The 19,223-nt window shown below is 41.9% G+C and overlaps 1 protein-coding gene and 1 long non-coding RNA gene across 3 annotated transcripts in view; one reads left to right on the plus strand and one right to left on the minus strand.

The window, feature by feature from the left end:
- zmp:0000001236 (mastermind-like protein 2) overlaps positions 1-19,223 on the plus strand; it is a 362,601-nt gene that overhangs the window by 324,795 nt on the left and 18,583 nt on the right. The window lies entirely within an intron of this gene.
- On the minus strand, positions 7,632-19,201 carry LOC134349467 (uncharacterized). Its single transcript, XR_010018679.1, has 4 exons — positions 18,579-19,201; positions 16,336-16,772; positions 15,175-15,274; positions 7,632-8,184 (listed from the first exon to the last, which is right to left on the minus strand). It is a non-coding gene; the product is annotated as an uncharacterized LOC134349467 (long non-coding RNA).

The raw sequence follows: 19,223 nt of genomic DNA on the forward strand, positions 1-19,223 counted from the left end.
CTCAGTCGGCATCCGTGGAGAGAAATGGGCAGCTGACGTTTTTGGTCAAGACCATTAAGCTGGTTTGAAAGAGCTGAGGGGAGATGGCCAGTATAAAGAGGCAAGGGGCTGCAGTGAGGCTAGAGCTGGCAAGCTGGTGGATCCAGGGTCCAGGGGGCCGATTGATAGAGGGAGTCAGGTGAAGGTCAGAAGCGTTGAGACAGTGACAGAAGATGAGAGGTGGCAGGTCGAGGCACCAAGGTGCCACTGCAAAAACCTGGCGCTCAACGTCAGTAAGACGAAAGAGCTGATTGTGGACTTCAGGAAGGGTAAGATGAAGGAACACATACCAATTCTCATAGAGGGATCAGAAGTGGAGAGAGTGAGCAGCTTCAAGTTCCTGGGCGTCAGGATCTCTGAGGATCTAACCTGGTCCCAACTTATTGACGTAGTCGTAAAGAAGGCAAGACAGTGGCTATACTTTATTAGGAGTTTGAAAAGATTGGCATGTCAACAAATACACTCGAAAACTTATATAGTTGTACCGTGGAGAGCATTCTGACAGGCTGCATCACTGTGTGGTATGGAGGGGCTACTGCATAGGCCCGAAAGAAGCTGCAGAAGGTTGTAAATCTAGTCAGCTCCATCTTGGGCACTAGCCTACAAAGTACCAGGACACCTTTAGACAGCATCCATTATTAAAGACCACCAGCACCCAGGGCATGCCCTTTTCTCACTGTTACCATCAGGAAGGAGGTACAGAAGCCTGAAGGCACACAGTCAGCGATTCAGGAACAGCTTCTTCCCCTCTGCTATCTGATTTCTAAATGGACATTGAAGCTTTGGACAAATTTTTAATATATGGTATTTCTGTTTTTGCACATTTTTAAAAAATCTATTCAATATACGTAATTGATTTACTTGTTTATTATTATTTTTATTTTATTTTTTTTCCCTCTCTTTCTGCTAGATTATATATTGCATTGAACTGCTGCTGCTAAGTTAACAAATTTCATGTCACATGCTGGTGATAAGAAACCTGATTCTGATTCTGATGATGGAATCTGATAGGAAAGAAAGATGCAGAGCAGAACTAAGTAAGGAGGCACGGTGGGAAGCACACACAGGATGCTGGAGGTACTCAGAACTGCCCTGCTGCGTTCTTCCACCACTTTGTGTGTTGCTCAAGATTTCCAGCATCTCGGATTCTTTTGTGTCTATGAAGTATGGTGAGCAAATGGGAAAAGTGGAGAGAAAGGACACTTGGAAAGGAGTTCATGTTTGATGGGTAGATAGTAAAGATGGAGCTGGGCAAAAATGCTTAGCTATGTGGAATACCCTTTGACTAACTGAATTTCTCTAATATAGACTTGTTAAAAGACAAAGAGTATGCGTTGAGTCAAGCTGAGTGAGTGGAAGAGGATTTGGCTTGGTCACATAAAGAAGCCATTGAATCTCTTTTTACAGTGTCCTTAGGGAGATGGTGAAGATTTTCAGACAACTTGCATGGGCTCCTTTTAGGAGTTGGTGCCGTCAAAGCATAATAATCTTTCACATTCAGGCCTGATTCGTGCCCGAAAACCTCGGAGGTGCACTTCCAGCTGGTGACAACCTTACTGCTTCTACAAATCATCTGGCTTCTGATTTTTAAAATCATTGCCTACTTTATAATTTCCTCCATATCAGTGGCAATTAAAGTCCCAGAAAAAGGAATGGAAAGGAAAGGTACATCGCATCTGGAGTTTCTCTGGTTAGCGGACGATTTCCCGTCATGCCTCTCTGACGTAGTGGGGAACCGCGTACGAGGCAAGTTACAGCAGTGGTTTGCCATTGCCTTCTTCTAGGTGAGTTTCCAAATAGATCACCAGCTCGTAACCCAGCACGGATGGAACGCATGCAGGGGAGCTGGCTGTATTCGAACTCGGGACCTTTCGTCCCGAAGTCCGGCACTGATGCCACTACGCCACCAGCTGGGTCATATTACCTCAAATTTCCCCTGATGGAAGGTGACAGCCCCTGAGGAAAAATGCAGCAATGGATTCGTATTGTCAGGTGTTATCCCCATTTTCTGCTCAGGCTCATTTGTGGGAAACTGCAGATACACATCATTGGAAAAAGTGGAACTTTGCTATCATCACTTCTGATACTCCAGATAGAATAATGTCCATAAAAGTTATTCTGCAAATTACCCTTTTTATGTTGTTTGTGTTTTGAAAATAAGATAACTTGAAAAGTTGCAGACATTTGTGGGAGTTATCTTTATCCTTGAATTATTCTGAAATAAAATTTCACAGAAATTAAATTTATAGTGCACATTTCATGTCCTCGGGGCAGCCCAGAGCCTAAAGCTAAAGATTAATTATCTTTTGAAATGCAATTAAAGTTATAAGCAGACAGGGAGTTTACACATGGGAATAAATGAGAGGTTAATGTCACGGATGTTCCATCATAATGCTCTGACAGTGGAAATTTGACATGATTCTCTAACATATGACCACCCTGTAATGGCCACTTTCTGCTAGGGCATCAAGTCAAAATCTAATCCATGATTCCTCTTTTTCTGTGACTGAGATACTGATGTCTAGTCACCGTATTCAGTTTTTACTTATCATACTGAGGAGAACGGGACCGTATCCAGTTAATGTTTTGGGTCATTTTATTAAGAAGTACGTATTACAAAGGGACTGAGATATAAAAACAAGGATGGAATGTTGAGACTTTATAAAGCACTGGTGAGGCCTCACTTGGAGTATTGTGAACAGTTTTGGGCCCCTTATCTCAGAAAGTATGTGCTGAAATTGTGGGTTCAAAGGAGGTTCATGAAAATGATTCCAGGATTGAATGGCTTGTCATATGAAGAGCGTTTGATGGCTCTGGGCCTGTATTCACTGGAATTCAGAAGAATGAGGGGTGACCTCATTGAAACCTATCGAATGGTGAAAGACCTTGATAGAATTGGTGTGGAGAGGATGTTTCCTATGGAGGGAGAGTGAGACCAGAGGACACAGGCTCAGAATAGAGGGATGTTGTTTTAGAACCGAGATGAGGAGGAATTTCTTTAGCCAGAGAGTGGTGAATCTGTGGAATTTGTTGCCACAAGCAGCTGTGGAAGCCAAGACCTTATGTATATTTAAGGCAGAGATTAATAGATTCCTGATTAGTCAGGGCATGAAGGGATATGAGGGGAAGGCAGGAGATTGGGGTTGAGAGGAAAAATTGATCAGCCACAATAAATGGGCAGAGCAGACTCGATTGGCCAAATGGCCTAATTCTGCTCCTATATTTTATGGTGTTATGATCTTATTGCTGATTAACCATTGAAGAGATATTTGAGTTAAGAGATAATAATGTGTAAAACATGTGTGAGAATATTATCCATTAACACTGCCTGACGTGCCAGTTAAGTTTTAATTTATACTAATTTTGTGGGTTAGCAATATTGTAGCATTTAAGTATTGTTGGCAGTGTCTCTTTAATTCCTCTGGGGAGTGGCACAATTTAGTGCATTTTAAAACAGGCCCTGGCATAAGTGATTATCTATTAATGATCAATTTGCAACTTATATTTTGCCTTGAAGTAGGTGACAGTTTGGTATCAATATTGAAAGTGGCATTCTGGCAGCCCAGTATGGAAATAGTGTAAGAACGGATAGTCTTTTCAATCTGCACAACAACATTGCTCTTAGCAAGTCTAGGTCTCAAAATGGACAACATTGGACAAACAAAAACACAACTACTTTAATCTGTTGTCTCATAAACACATGAACGTCTGCGGATGCTGGAAATCCAAAGCAACACACACAAAATGCTGGAGGAACTCAGCAAGCCAGGCAACATCTAAGGAAATGAATACTTAGTTGACATTTTGGGCCGAGACCTTTCTTCAGCACTGAGAAGGAAGGGGGAAGAATCCAGAATATAAAGCAACAATCACAACACGCTGGAGGAACTCAGCAGGTCGGGCAGCATCCGTGGAAAAGATCGGTCGACGTTTCGGGCAGGAACCCTTCATCAGGACCGAAACGTCGACCGATCTTTTCCACGGATGCTGCCTGACCTGCTGAGTTCCTCCAGCATGTTGTGAGTGTTGCTTTGGTCCCAGCATCTGCAGATTATTTTGTGTATCCAGAATATAAAGATGGAGGTGGAGAAGGAGGCTAGCTGGAAGGCACTAAGTGAAGCCAGATAGGTGCAGAAGGTAAAGGGCTGGAGAGAAAGGAATCTGATAGGAGAGGAGAGAGAACCATGGGAGAAGGGAAGGAGGAGGGGACCCAGGGGAAGTAATAGGCATGTGAGAAGAGGTAAAAGGTTAGAGAAGGGAATAGAGGAAGAGAGGTGGGAGGGAAATTTGTTTACCAGAAGGAGGTGAGCCAAACAGAATTGAAGGTGTTGCTTCTCCACCCTGAGGGTGGCCTCATCTTGGCACAAGAGGAGACCATGGATCGACACAGGAATGGAAATTAAAATGGCCACTGGGAAGTCCCGGATGGTACGGAGATGCTTGTCAAAACGGTTCCCCAATTTACGACAGGTCTCACTAATGTAGAGTAGGCCGTAAAAGGAGCAGTGGGGTCTGTCAGTCTGCTACCAAAGAACTTTCTTCAACTGCAAAGCAGTAGACATCAGACTGCAAAACAAATGATTTTCTTTTGTCCAGTGCCTTATAAATCCAGCAGACTCCGCAGTTCCTGTCCCAGAACTCCTGCCTGAGATTAACTAACACAGAACTAAACAAGGATCAAGTACTGCAGGAGATATTGTTGGTCATTTTGAAGCTGCTGTGTCAGAAAGCCTCAAATGGAATTCTGACATGTTGTCCTACCAAATCCAGTGTTTTTCTATGAAACAAAGCCTTGGAATTTGTGTCAGAGAAATAACTATTTGCTGGGACGTTATCCGTTGGAAACTTTCAAAACCATTTAAGTTACTCTCTTGTGACCGATAAACACAGCTGAGAAATAAAAGTTAATTTCGCTTTCCGTGACCTCTTGCCTGAATTTAAGCAGATGAATTTAATATTAATAAAGAATATTTTCCTTTCCTCATTTGGCAATCTCTCTGGACTTGTTTTCACTTCTGTTCTGGGATTCAAGGATGCCTGATTTGGGAACTAGAGATTTTGCTTTAGGTAGGGCAGGAGGTGCTTCACAGTGTGGAAGATAATGGGATGAGGGAGGTGATACTTACCGTCTACAGTTTAACTGGGCTTCCATGTACACCCAGTCAACTGTCTCAATTCTCAGTGCCATCCCAAATATTCCTTCCAGTTTGAACGGTCACAGGTCAGAAATTCTCATGAGTCAGAGATGTTGGCTATTCTGCAGATGTGGCTGTGCCTTGCTTTCAGTTTGTTTGTGTCATTTTGTTCCAAGTGGCAGGTTTTTAAGTAATTTACCTTGGCAACTTTGACATGAGACAATTCCTGTTCTTGTCACATCTCATGCTCTGCATGTTTGTCTTCTCCTTTTCCCGGTTCTGATAAAAGGTCATTGACTATGAAGCACTGCCTGTTCCTCTCTTCACTGAAGCTGCCTAACCCACTGAGTGCTTCCAGCATTTGAAGCAGAAATCAAAAGAATTTTTTTACATTTCCATACATCCCACCCTGCAAAAACTCATTTCAGGGAGGTAGCACCATCAATTTGCGGGAGACTTCCGGGAGAGGTGCGATGCCTGCAATAGAGTAGCTCCTTAGCAGCTAGCCAGCTAGTTTAAATAACATTAGCTATGCTAACGAACAAATGACACCTGTTAAACTCACCTCACCATGTCTTTTACAGTCCTAACCCACCATGGGCAATAGAAAAGTCACTGTTGCAAACAGTGCAGCGAGTAACACTGTCATTATTTTTGACCCCTATTAGGCAGGGGTACACTTTAGTGTAGTCTGGTGTGACGTACGTTTTATATTTTCTTTTGGAACACTCTGCCACTCTGACTTTTTTTGGAACTCTCTCACTCTCGCTCTCTATCGCGCACGCTCTCTCGTTCGTGGTTGCTCTCACTCGTGCTTGCTTTCTTGCTCTTGCTCTCACTCTCTCGCTGTCTCGCACGTGCGCGCTCTCTTGCTCTCGCACTCTCTCTCTTGTTACTCTCAATTGCACTCGCTCTCTCACTCTTGCTTTCTCACTCTTGCTCTCGTCCTCTCTCGCGCTTGCTTTCTCGCTCTTGCTCTCACTCTCTCTCTCGCACTTGCTGTGTTGTTCTTGCTCTCACTCTCTCTCTCGCGCTTGCTGTCTTGTTCTTGCACTGGCTCTCTTGCTCTCTCATGCTCACTCTCAAAAAAATCAGTTTCTGGGACATTGTATATAATTTGCGGGCATCAGGGAGCCACTATTAAGTTGCGGGAGACTCCCAGAACTTCCGGGAGAGGTGGGATGTCTGCATTTCTCACAGTTGAAAGATATCAGGAAAAAATACAACAACAGTTATTTTGAATGCTTTTGGTTCCCATTCTCTCTCTCTCTCCCCCTGCACCCAACTTTAACCAGGGAGGACTTGCGTTTAGTGTTTGTGGAAACTAATTATAAAAGGAGCAACTGGAACAAAATAAGAGTTTTATTGCCTGCACAGATTTAAAGAAAGTTAACTGTTCAAAAGGTGAAAGTTCACCTTTTTGGTTCTTTAGTGTTCTTTTTTTAACATGTATATCTGTGTGCCTGTTTCAGTTGCCATGACAATAAAATAAATGTAAAAATGGATCATTGAACTCCTTTCATGAATCATGGTACATGTAAATATGATGGAAGGTAAAAGAAGGAACATTAAGCAGAGTTTCCAGGTTATAGTTTAAAGCACAAGCATTTGAAACTGGCTGTGTAGCAGGGATGCACCATGAATTGATTCTTTTAATGCAGTGCTCCACAATCCTTACTGACCACAGTGAAGGCCTTCTAAAGTTGCATTTGGTGAGATGCATGAAAATGAGGGTCATTGGCTGAAAGCTGTATGCCCGTTGCCCGGTTACATCTGCAATGCCACCAGGCCTGTACATCAATATTTACTGGCATCAATTGCAACAAAAGTCAAAGGCAGCCTCAGTCATCCAAATTGAAATGAATTTCCGGAAATGATTGAACAGTCACGTTTAAACATTCTAAAACATTCTGACTCTTGGTCAGTTTCAAACTCCTGGGAGTGCACACCTCACACAACTTCTTATGGCCCCAGAATACATCTGATACAGTCAGTAAAGCTCACCAACAGCTTTGCTTTCTGAGGAGACTGACGGGAGCTGGACTTCACACATCCATACTGGTGTCATTCTACAGTTGTGCGACAGAGAGCATCCTAGCAAGCTGCATCTCTGCTTGGTATGGAAACTGCACTGCAGCAGACGGGAAGGCTGTACCAAAACTGTCCAGCGCATCACCTGCTCTAGCCTACCCACCATCAAGGACATGTATATACAGAAAAGGGCCAGTAACATCTCACCAAAAGAGCTCATGGACTGTTTGTCAAACTCCCATCAGGGGAGGAGGTTATGAGCATCCACACCAGGACCACCAGACTCAAATCAGTTACTTTCCCTAAGCAGTAAGACTGAGCAACACCTCCACTCACTAACCCACCCCTCCACGCCCCCAACCACCAGTACTTTATTATTTTCTGTCAGTCAGCTTATGTACAGACACTCCTGTGTCTAGCGTCAGTTTAGGGAAATACAATCAATCTATGTATGGAAGTTATCTTATGTATTTATATTTATTGTGGCATTGTTATTATTATTATTATGTTCTTTATCTTTTCTGTTTTTTGGTGCCATATCCAGATCCAGAGTACCAGTTACTTTGTTCTTCTTTACACGCGGGTACAGGAAATGACATTAAACAATCTCGAATCTTGAATACTGTGTTTGAGACTGCTACTTTCTTCCACTTTCCCTTGATGCCAACGGGATCGCGAAGTGATCCTCTACTCTGAGGCTTTGAATATAAAACCTGTGAGCATTCCGGCTTCACAATGCTCCTTGTCGATTGAGGCCTCAGGAGTCCGGGCTCCTTTTGGTGCCCAGCTGATCAACAGGAAGGTCTTTGCATGAGGAGGGTTGGTGGAGAAGGACAAGTCTGGGCTCTGTAGTCATTTCAAGTCCAACTTTGCTTTAGTGACCTGCAAACCAGCATCCGCTTCAGCAAGATGGACTTCTATGTCTTTACTGTCCTCACGATCAAATTTCCAGAGAAGACAGGGTACAGGAGATTGTGATCTGAAATCCAAAAATATGAATTTTATTTCTCGCCTAGGACATTGGTACAAATGATCGAGTTATAGCTGTTGTATTTATATGATATCAGCACAGAAGTGCAGAAAAATATTAAATACCTTCTGATTTCTTTTAACATGTTGTTGTTTCCAGCTTTCTCTTTTTAACTTCTTCTCTCTTAAATGTGAGGTTATCCACTTTGGTGGCAGATTACTATCTGAATGGTGTCAAGTTAGGAAAAGGGAAGTACAACAAGATCTGGGTGGCCTTGTTCATCAGTCACTGAAAGTAAGTATACAGGTACAGCAGGCAGGCAGGCAGTGAAGAAAGCTAATGGCATGTTGGCCTTCATAACAAGGGGAGTTGAGTATAGGAGCAAAGGGGTCCTTCTACAGTCATACAAGGCCGTGGTGAGACCCCACCTGGAGAATTGTGTGCAGTTTTGGTCTCCAAATTTGAGGAAGGACATTCTTGCTATGGAATGCGTAGGTTCACTAGGTTAATTCCAGGGATGGCGGGAATGTCATATGTTGAAAGATTGGAGCAACTGGGCTTGTATACACTGGAATTTAGAAGGATGGCAGGGGATTTGATTGAAACATATAAGATTATTAAGGGATTGGACACGATAGAGGCAGGAAACATGTTCCCAGTGTTGGGGGAGTCCAGAACCAGAGGCCACAGTTTAAGCATAAGGGGTAGACCATTTAGAACAGAGTTGAGGAAAAACTTTTTCACACAGAGGGTTGTGGATCTGTGGAATGCCCTGCCTCAGAAGGCAGTGGAGGCCAATTCTCTGGTTTCTTTCAAGAAAGAGTTAGTTAGAGCTCTTAAAGATAGCGGAGTCAAGGGATATTGGGAGAAGGCAGGAACAGGGTACTGAATCTGGAGGATTAGCCATGGTCACAGTGAATGGCTGTGCTGACTCGAAGGGCTGAATGGCCTACTCCTGCACCTATTGCCTATTGTCTATTGTCTTCACTGTTATAAAAGAATTTTCACTCAGCGGAGTTTCCAGGTCACTGAGATCTCAAGTCTTATCGTTTATAATTGAATCTGGGACTTTATTTGTGCCATTTGGAAAACATGACAGATGGTAAATCATAGCGAAGGTGTGCCTTAATGTGAGGGAAAGGAGCAAAGTTATTTGAACTCAAATTGAATCAAGCAAGGTTGATAGCACCCAGGCTTGGCACCAGGGTTTCAATCAAGTACATTGAGAGATTTTCATAACTTCTTGGGTAATGATATAAAAGAGTCAACAGTACAACTAGACTGAAGATTTTTATCTATCTAAACTTGGCTCTGGGAAAAGAATCTAATAGATGTGGAGGACAATATCATTGGTTGTAGATCAAACATTTTGGTGACAGCTGTATCAGATTGAGTACTGTGTGAAGGCCTACCAGTGCACGAAGGTTCTTGGTAATTTTTCATACCGAAGAACAGCAATTCATTAAGGCTACATTCACACTAGACCGGATAATTTTGAAAACGCCAGTTTCGAGTAAAAACGACAGGCGTCCACACCAACCGTTTTTCAAAATATCTCCGTCCACATTAGAACGGATATTTGGGCGAGTCTCCTCCTACTGGGCATGCGCAGGACACACAGAAAACAAGCGAAGAGGAAACGGTATACTTGGTGCACGTTTGTCCAGTTACCCACTAGAAAAACTTCAAAGGAATTGCTGTTGGCTCTCGCGCGGGAGGACTTAAAACTAAAAAACAACAAATACTGGAGCATAAGGAGGCAACCGACAGGGAGTTCATGGATAGTATGACCCGGCTGACGACGAACATTGAAAAACTTACTAACTCTGTTGCATTAATAAAGCACCTTGTTAAATGTATGAAACATGTCTGCATCAGAGTTATCTTGTATTTCCATACAACATTACATTAGGCTGTTACACATCTATTGTCAGAGAAGTACTTGCATAAATAGGTAAGCCACCTTCATACAAGCAAGGACAGAGAACAGGGCAAAGTGAGTATACTTATTTATTCAGTAAGCTATGGGTCAAAGTATTTGGTGAGTACATTTCTAACTCTTCTGGCTTCAGTCTCATTGCCGTCTGTTCTAAAATTGTTAGGTTGTGTGGTGGGGGGGGGGTTGCGTTCAAGAAAACAATGAAATGCCGTGCTGCGGCCATCTGTTCCGGCACGTCATGACAGCATTTTTAAATAGTCAAAAAAGCTCACTTTACAATTTAACTCTCACGTCGTTCACACCGACTGTGCGTTATAACAGCCGTCTGGCAGTGCTTGTGCAGTACCAAGCAGAAGCAGAAAAAGCATTGTTGTTGTGGTGTTGTCATGACAGCGTTTTTAAATCTCTCCGTTTACCCCGTCAACACTACAACGTGCAACAATCGTTTTCAAACTTATACACTCTGGAGAGTGTTTTAGAAAAGCTCCGTTTTCGGGGGATGAAAACGCCGTTTCAATGTGGATGGAGGGTCAAAATGAAGAGAAAAAGCTTTGTTTTCAAAATTATCCGGCATAGTGACGATGTAGCCTAAGTAGCAAAACTAAAATCATTGGTGCCTGAGCAATTACTGTGTGACTGAAACTGAACAATGGCAAATGTACCCACAATGAAAGGGCAATCACTGCCTAATCTTCAGTCAAATTGACAGTACAAGTATGATCCTTTGTTAACATTACAAATTAGTGTTATGCGTACATTAGTACCGCCCCTGACTAATGCCAGATGTGATTCATTTACCACAGACTTAAAAACAGAAAACATGCCGTGTGTATAATCTGGTATATTCTGATAGCTTTGAAGGTGGAGAACACCCAGATTGTTTTAAAACATGGTTTCGTTTGCATCTAATTTCCTTCTATTTTCAAAATTTTTTCCATGGTGACGTATGACCACTGTGTTGCAGTAAATTGGGATGTCAGAAGAAGGGAATCGAAATAAGATATTGGTTTTACCCTCTGGCACACACAGTAATTGCTGGCATTACATTTCCTTTAGGGACCTATGCTTTGGAGTAGTGGCAGGAAGCTTGAATCTCCGGAAAGCAAGTGCCAAGTTGTGAAATGGGGGTCAGCTGGTTTTTTAAGGGAATAATTCTTCAGGCCACTAAATAGCAGTTTTGGAAACGTACAGAAAGATTTGCTCTTTTGCCTGTTTCAAGCAAGGTTGTAAGTCTTCTGTGATTGCCTTTACATTTCTATTAAACTTGTACTCCAGTTTGTTTACAAAATCATTATTACATTATTACAAAAGTAATCTGAATCAGAATAGGGAAGAGCAATGGGCTGAAACGCTCTGTGTTTTCTCAGCTATTTCAAGAATGAGATCAGCAGAGGCCTGTGGCTGAGTTATTATCTTCTCAGGCAATCCCCCCAGATCAAGGATGACTTGTTTCCATGGCAGTTCGTGGGTTCTGCGGTCACTAATGAGGTCAATATGGAAACGTTGGACTCCTTCAGAGATGGGCGGGAGGTGAGTGGTGGGGTAGGCAGATAGGTAGTTTGAGTGTCTGTTATGTAGGCCTGTGTGTTCCTGGTGCATAGCTTCATAGTTTTCAACCCCATTCCAAATGTTCATGGGTAGTTACTGAGAGGAGCATGACAGAGGCAGGCAAGAAAGATGATTCAAATCTAGCAACTTCTGATTTATAACATTGACAGCTACTTTAAAAACTAAAGGACATACAGGTATACATTGTGCTTCAAAAGTTCATTGGTTGTTCATATGACTAATTGTGTATTTGTCAGTTATACAGTCGTGTATGTAGGCTCTTTGGTGTTGCTGTTTACTGAGGCAAATATTGGTAAGGCCTTTTCCAAAGCCAGTAAACCCTCCATCCTATGACAAAATAGCAAAAAGTTCTGATACTCAGATCTTGATGGTAGTCTTATACTTGTATATACTATACTGCTTTCCCAGTAAAACAGTAATAAGTCGAGACAAATGGTTAACTATTCATGTATATATAGTATATAATTATACATTTAATTATTGACAGGCAAAATAAAGTTAATCAATTATAAATTCAGTCTTTTAGTTGTTTTGCCAAAGAAACAGTGCACAATGAGCTCCGTGAAACATCTCCGAAAATTCCTGTGGATCCTTTTACCAGATGTTGATACACATTCAGTCTCACAACCTGCTTCTCAGATGTTGCCTTCAGTACTCTGAAGACATCGCATTACCTATTCTAAACACCAGCTATTCACATGAACGTAACGCGGGGTGAATGACTCTAATCAACTACCAGAGTAGCTAAGTTGAATTTGGAACCTTGCTGGACAGTGTAAACTCTATAACAGTTTTTACTTTGATTTTAGTACCTCTGTTTTCACATCACGTTATGTTCTGATCTTCTGTGGTCCTGCAGGCATCAGGCCCTTTCCTCTACTGTCGCTTTTGAAGTCATAAAATGTTCTCCTCTGACATTTCCTTTTTGGATCACTTCCAAAGCTGTCACTCCTGGCAGAACATTTTGCTTTGTCTTGCTCTGACTACGCTGTATTGGGAAGCATTATTAAGTTGCTATCTGTGATAACATCAATATAGGGTATTGAAAGTTTTTGGACTGTCTTTACAGTGCGATACAGTCCTCCATCAGTGCTTTCAACTTAATATGATTGTGATTGAGATCATTTTATCATCTCTAAATGCGACACAGGGGCTGAACACACTGAGCTGGTGCAGTTACATCTTCATGAGCATTGTCTATGCCAAATTGAGTTGCTGTTACCTTGCTAGAGCAGCTTGTGCTGAGCCTTTTCCCTTTCACAGCATTGGTGGACTCCTGCAATGGCCAGTTATTGACCTGAAACTCCTTAGAAACCACCTCTCTCATTCTGTTCATACAGCTTACTGAATCCTTCTTTGAACAATTTGTCTGTGAGGTTTGCTAAGAATCATATCGTTTTGGGTGTCCAAATGATTCATTTGTATCACGATAAAACTCTCCTTCACTCTGAACATCTCAACCTTGTCTATTATTCTGGTCAATTTGTTCCTTCTTTTCAGTGCTTTACTTATTTGTCCATTGTTTCTCTAAGTCCCTGGTTGTAAGTGACAAATTTATAGCTCATAAAAAAATATTTGACAGCACAAGTTAAAATGTCTGTTCAGGATTTTCACCACATTCTTGTAGGAGATCTCTGTTTGTGGCACCAGTACACAAACAGTCTCATAGTTGCCAGCCCTACCTCCAGCACCAAGATTTCACACTCACATATTGTAGTGTCTGTAACTGTTTTCATGCTGTCGCTTCCTAAGTCAGATAATAGAGGTGGAGCTAACAATATTTTTATATTGTGAACAGGTCTGATATACTGAATTGTTGGAGCAACACATACCTATGCAATTTGATTGACGTCTTGATACAAAATATAACCTTCAGTGCAGTGGATAGCCTTTGAGCATTTTTAACAGTCATTGTCACAGGACCACTTCCTGGATCTGTAAACAGCACTGCAATTCTTCAAAACAGGAGATGTGTTTAGATCATCTTTCACCTGTATTTATCTGGTTTTGCTTTCATTAGAAGTACCTATCTTTGTCAGATAAACACAGTAAACAGCAAAAAGTAATAATTGAAATTGTTCTATTTGTATGCCATTTTCTTACAAAATGAAAGCTGAATTTGCCCTGTGGGCACAATGTCCCAGCGTGCAACAGGTCTCGGGCCAACGTGTGTGGTTGGCAGAGGTCCCAGGAAGAGTGGATTTCAGCTGCTGTACAGGAACAAACCCAGTGTGCATTCATATTCATAAAGGGTAAAACATGATCTTTACTGAGGACTAACAAACATAATCAGCTACGTTGTGGCTACGCAAAAGGGAACCATCATGATTTTAAACATACGGGGACTTCATTTAATTTAAATTATAGCAACACATTTTTGAAGTCATATCAGAGACTGAAATGATGATTCTGTTTACAGAAATTGTTTAATGGATTAAATCTGTTATCAACTAACATTGACGTTTTTGATTGTGCAGTTTTCTCTGCTGTTTTCATTTCCTTGCATATATTCTCTAGTCACAAAGCTCCTAGAAGGTGCATATGATAGAGTGGTGCCTGTGTGTGTGTGTGTATATGTAGCAAGGGAAAGGCAACAATGGTTCCTGTACCAAGCCTCCAACTACACCTATAGACAGCTGAAATTGCAAGGCACATAACCTGGGAATTTAAGTCTTACCAGCCTCCAACACAAAGCTTTTTCTCAAGTGGTAATGTGACTTGCTTCATTTGTGACTCCCTTCATTGGTTCTGCCAGACTGTATAAACATTAACAACATTTGGAGTCCCTAAAAGGTCATCCTTTTGAAACCTGCAGAGACCTGAGGCAGATGTTACTTTGTGTTAAGAGCATCAGATCATCTTTTCAATGAAAAATAAGAAAGTTCCTCCAACCCTCATCCTCAATTCCCAATTCCTGCATTGAGCAAATATTTTACTTGTAAAGGTATTTTTTAATGCTATTTACTCAATTCCAGAGAATTCACAAAATCAGTTAAAGTTTGAGTCAAATGAAACACATACACCATAACAGTAAAAATATGAACCAGGGCATTCCACTAGCTAGGTGATCTAATGAAGTTCTTTAAGTTTCAGTCTGTGTTGCAGCTGCTTGGGGACTTGTTTGATAACATTGCACTTTGATGAGTGAAGAAGAACTGAAGTTCCAGAGTCTGAGAAAGTCACCAGTCAGTCACATTAGATCAGGGTCATTGTATGATTTAAGCCTGCTGGTGGTGTAGTGGCATCAGCACCGGACTTTGAGGTAAATGGTCGTAAGTTCGAATCCAGCTGGCTTTTTCCACGCTTTCCATCTGAGTGTAAATCTAGCAACTCGGTCTTGTTGTAAAAAACAGTCAAACGCTATGGAAGCAGCAAAAATGCCACCTGATATGCCACAAGGTGTGAAAAAAAATTATGTGATTTATTACATTAGGTACTTTTTTAATGGCAGAAATGGAAAATGGTTTTTGCACTCATAGAGCCTTACTAACCTCAGCCTCTTGCAATAATATCCATCTCTGTGATTGATCGAATTTGGAGTTAAAAACGTATTTGCTGGACTCAAACACATGGTGTGGAATCTTTGTTTATCTGCAGAAAGCAAACACCATTTAATGAGTCATACTGAGAAAGTCATTTTTTCCATAGGCTCCAATAACCCCATCAATAGAAGAAAGAGTTTACTGTGTGGTGCCAATATCTTTTTAGGTAGACTAGGTACTCTGAGATTTGATAGTAAAACTATTTCCTATTTGAACTTGAAGCCCAAAATAACCTGTGATTCCCCTGCCTTCTGACCTGGTTGTGACCACACCAGTCCCACTGGGGGAAGGAGGGAGGGGTGGGTTATAGGTTGATAGCGGGACACAAAATTGGCAGCAGCAGGGCTAGCTCAGAGAATTGGCTGTTGTCCTCCAATCAGGAAAAGGCTGGAAAATTTGACTGTCAGCTCACTCCTTTTGCTGGATCAATTTAATGAAATCTTTACACACTGGAGGTTCATCCTGTCACTTTCCCATCTGTGAGAACAGACCACTTCATTGATGAATGTAATAGTTTGTAGAACTTATAAAAGAAAAACTTCACAGAAAACAGAAACAAAACTACCAGCTTATCCCCTTCCTTTCCAGTCCTGGTGAAGGGCCTTGGCCCAAAACATCAACTGCTTATTCTCTTCCATAGATGCGGCCTCACCTGCTGAGCTCCTCCAGCATTTTGTGTGTGTTGCTCAAGATTTCTAGCATCTGAAGAATCTTTTGTGTTTATAATTTACTGGAATGCTATCCTTAGGAGCTGGAATAATGAAGGAAGCCTTTGAAAGTATTGTATTGCCAGAACTTTCCAGAATTTACCCCCTCACTTTCCTCTAAGAAGGGGAGAATTGGGCAAGATTCTCATCTTCGATTAAAGTGTGTTGAATGGGGAAGAATTCATGTCTTGTTCCCACCACTTTATAGCCTGACAACACTGATTGGCCTCTGGAGTACTGGAGGATTTCATGTGCCTGTATAGTAACAACCCAGAATGAAACAGGAATTCCACAGTGGAAGAGAAAAATAAGGATCTTTGTTAATTTGGTTGAAAAACTACTAAAATACATTTTGTGTCAGTGCCCCCCCCCACACAACCAAAAAAATTAACAGATCACTCACCTGCCAATGTGCCACAAGAAGGAAAACACTGAGAAACTGAAGAAGACTATTATAAAGTACAGTCCAATAATCACATAAATCTCAGAATATCGAAACATCTTTCCATCAGCATGCGAGGAGAGCAGCCACACAAACTCAGTCCTTCCATGAAGAGCAACAGCTACTCCAGATTCGAATACCACCAACCTGGCTGTTGACTGTCGTCGCCCCAGTGGCCTCCATTGGGAGCAACCGCTGTCCCCCCTCAACGTTCACCTAATGCCTCAGTCTTCCTCACTCTTCGAGATGGAAGCCTTTCCACCCGTCAGCTCGTTTCTTGGTCCTTTTCGAGTCTCTGATCCTGTCCACAAGGCAGCTCTCCAGATGCAGCGGAGCGCTGGATCATTCGATTTCGAGTGAAAGGCCCTGAAGTTGGTAGTGTGAATGGGTTGCATTCACTGTGCAATAGTAATTTAAAATTGACATCAATAGTAAATTATCCTTCCATTCATTGACAGTCAAACCGCAGCACTTAGTTTGTTGAGAATGTTTGGTTATGTTGCACTGGAAACTGGCTGTTTGGTTGGGCAATCATCAAATTCCCACACAAGTTCAGATAATAATAAAAAAACTGCAAACCTAAAATACACAACAGCTTCTCAGCCTCTGAAAGGCGAAGAAATGTTTATATTTGGTCCCGCACACTTTGGCAGTTGTTTTGAAGAGCATTTGAAGGCTCTGGGCTTGTACCCACTGGAGTTTATAAGAAGGAGGGGGCCGAATATTGAAAGGCCTAGATAGAGAGGACACAGAGAGATGCTTTCTAGTAATGGGGATTCTAGGAACAAAGGGCACAGCCTCAGAATAGAAGGAGGTCCCTTTTGGAACAGAGATGAGGAGGAATTTATTTAACCAGAGGGTTGTGAATCTGTGGAACTCATTACCACAGGTAGCTGTGGTGGTCAAGTCATTGGGTATAGTTAAAGCAGAGACTGATAGGTTCTTAATTAGTAAAGGCGTTAAAGGTTACGGAGAGAAGGCAGCAGAGTAGGGTTGAGAGGGATAGTAGAACAGCCATGATGGAATGGTGGAGCAGACTCGATGGGCTGATTGGCCTGATTCTGCTCCTGTGTTTAGCCCGACTGTTACATTTTGTAGATGCTGATTAAACAAAGTATCTCCACCACTATTACTTTTCAAAGATGTTACTCAGATGCTCCGATCGGAGTATAACCAAAATTCTTACAAAACTAATTTAATGGCGGAAATCAAATGCAGCCCACAGTAGCCTTTCAGTCTTTGTAACTATGACCCTGCCTAAGTTGCAGTGTTAGAGAGATTTCACATCTCATAGTATTAGGCCTCTACCTGGACCTTCTCACCTTTTACGTTTGTACTTGGTTTATCCTGGGGCCTGTGGCTTTCTTTTGAGCAAGTCCCGAGACTTGCCTCAGCTCATCCAGTCCCAAACTGCTGTCAGACCCATTTCTGCAAAAGACCCTGGCGAACTAAACCAAACATGGCTCTGCATAGCAGAACACACAGGGATAGGTATTAAAATAAAAACAATAGTTCCTAATGTAAACATGACTTAATGGGCTGATTTAAATGCTTTAAAATACTAATGTGTATTTATGCACTTTAAATTGTTTATCCTCCCAGAAATAAATCAGCCTCCTGACTTCTGCCAAGTACTGCAATTAACAAAACTGCATTCCACTTCTCCACATTGAAACACTCAATATTCCTCTGGAGTTGACAGGGTAGATCTATAGTTGCTGTTTTCATTGGCAGGGTGTCTAGAATCAAGGGCCACGGTCAGAAAATAAGGAGCATGTCAGTTAGGTCCGAGGTGTGAAGAGATTTCTTTACCACAGGGCAGGAAGTCTTCGAAATTCTCTATTCAAAGAGGACAGTGGAGGATCAATTGCTGGGTGTATGCAAAAGATCACGATTTAAAAGCGATTAGCTTTATTTGTCAAATGTTCATTAAAATAGTGAAATATGTAGTTTTGTGTCAGATCAAACCAGCGAGGAATTGTGCTGGGGGCAGCCCACAAGTGTTGGCACAATTCTGGCACCAGCATAGCACGCCCACAACTTAATCACACTAACCTTGTGTCTTCAGGATGTGGGATGAAGACCACGTGGTCACAGGGAGAAAGTAAAACTCCTTGCAGACTATGACGGGACTATCCAGCAAGCTCTCATTTCTTAATCATTTATAAATTTCAGCTCTCTTAAAATTCATGTCAATATCTTACCTCACATCAAGATCTTATTTATCACACTCGTCATAGCCAGTTGACTTTTGGTCTTGGTCCCTTGAGGCTTTGAAATAAAAATTATTTTTCAAATGGTCAAATTGTTCATGGCCTCACTCCTCCCATTCTCTGCAGCTTGCTACAGTCTCCTCCCCAAACTCTGCATTTTCCAATTCCAGTCTTGTGCAACCCTAATGTTCAGCCCCATTCTCTGTAAGCACCTGAATGCTCTTTCTTTATCATCCCCTTTAACACTTTCCTTAATATCCGCCTATTTTCTTCGAATCTTGTCCACTTATGATGCAAGCAGGTTACTGCTCCTCCGTCAGATGAAGTCGGCTCAGCAGCAAGAATAAATGGACACGTTCTAGCAGCCAGGAGTGAATGACGTAAAGTCCACTCTGCGTGAAGTGAGACTGCCGTGCATGCCAGAGCACTTCTGGAAGCAGTCCTTCACGAGTTAGTTCTATAAAAAGGGGCATCAGAGAGAAGTCGAATGTAAAACTGATTGGTGGTCAGCTGAGTGCCTCAAGACAGGATCTAGTTGTAAAATAAAATCACCTGTTATGGACAAAGCAGATTTTGTTCACTCTAAAACTGCTTTTATATTCTTTTGTTTTGGATTGTGGGAGCCCTGGTTCCAGG

Source organism: Mobula hypostoma, chromosome 7, assembly GCF_963921235.1.
Source record: "Mobula hypostoma chromosome 7, sMobHyp1.1, whole genome shotgun sequence".
NCBI lineage: Eukaryota > Metazoa > Chordata > Chondrichthyes > Myliobatiformes > Myliobatidae > Mobula > Mobula hypostoma.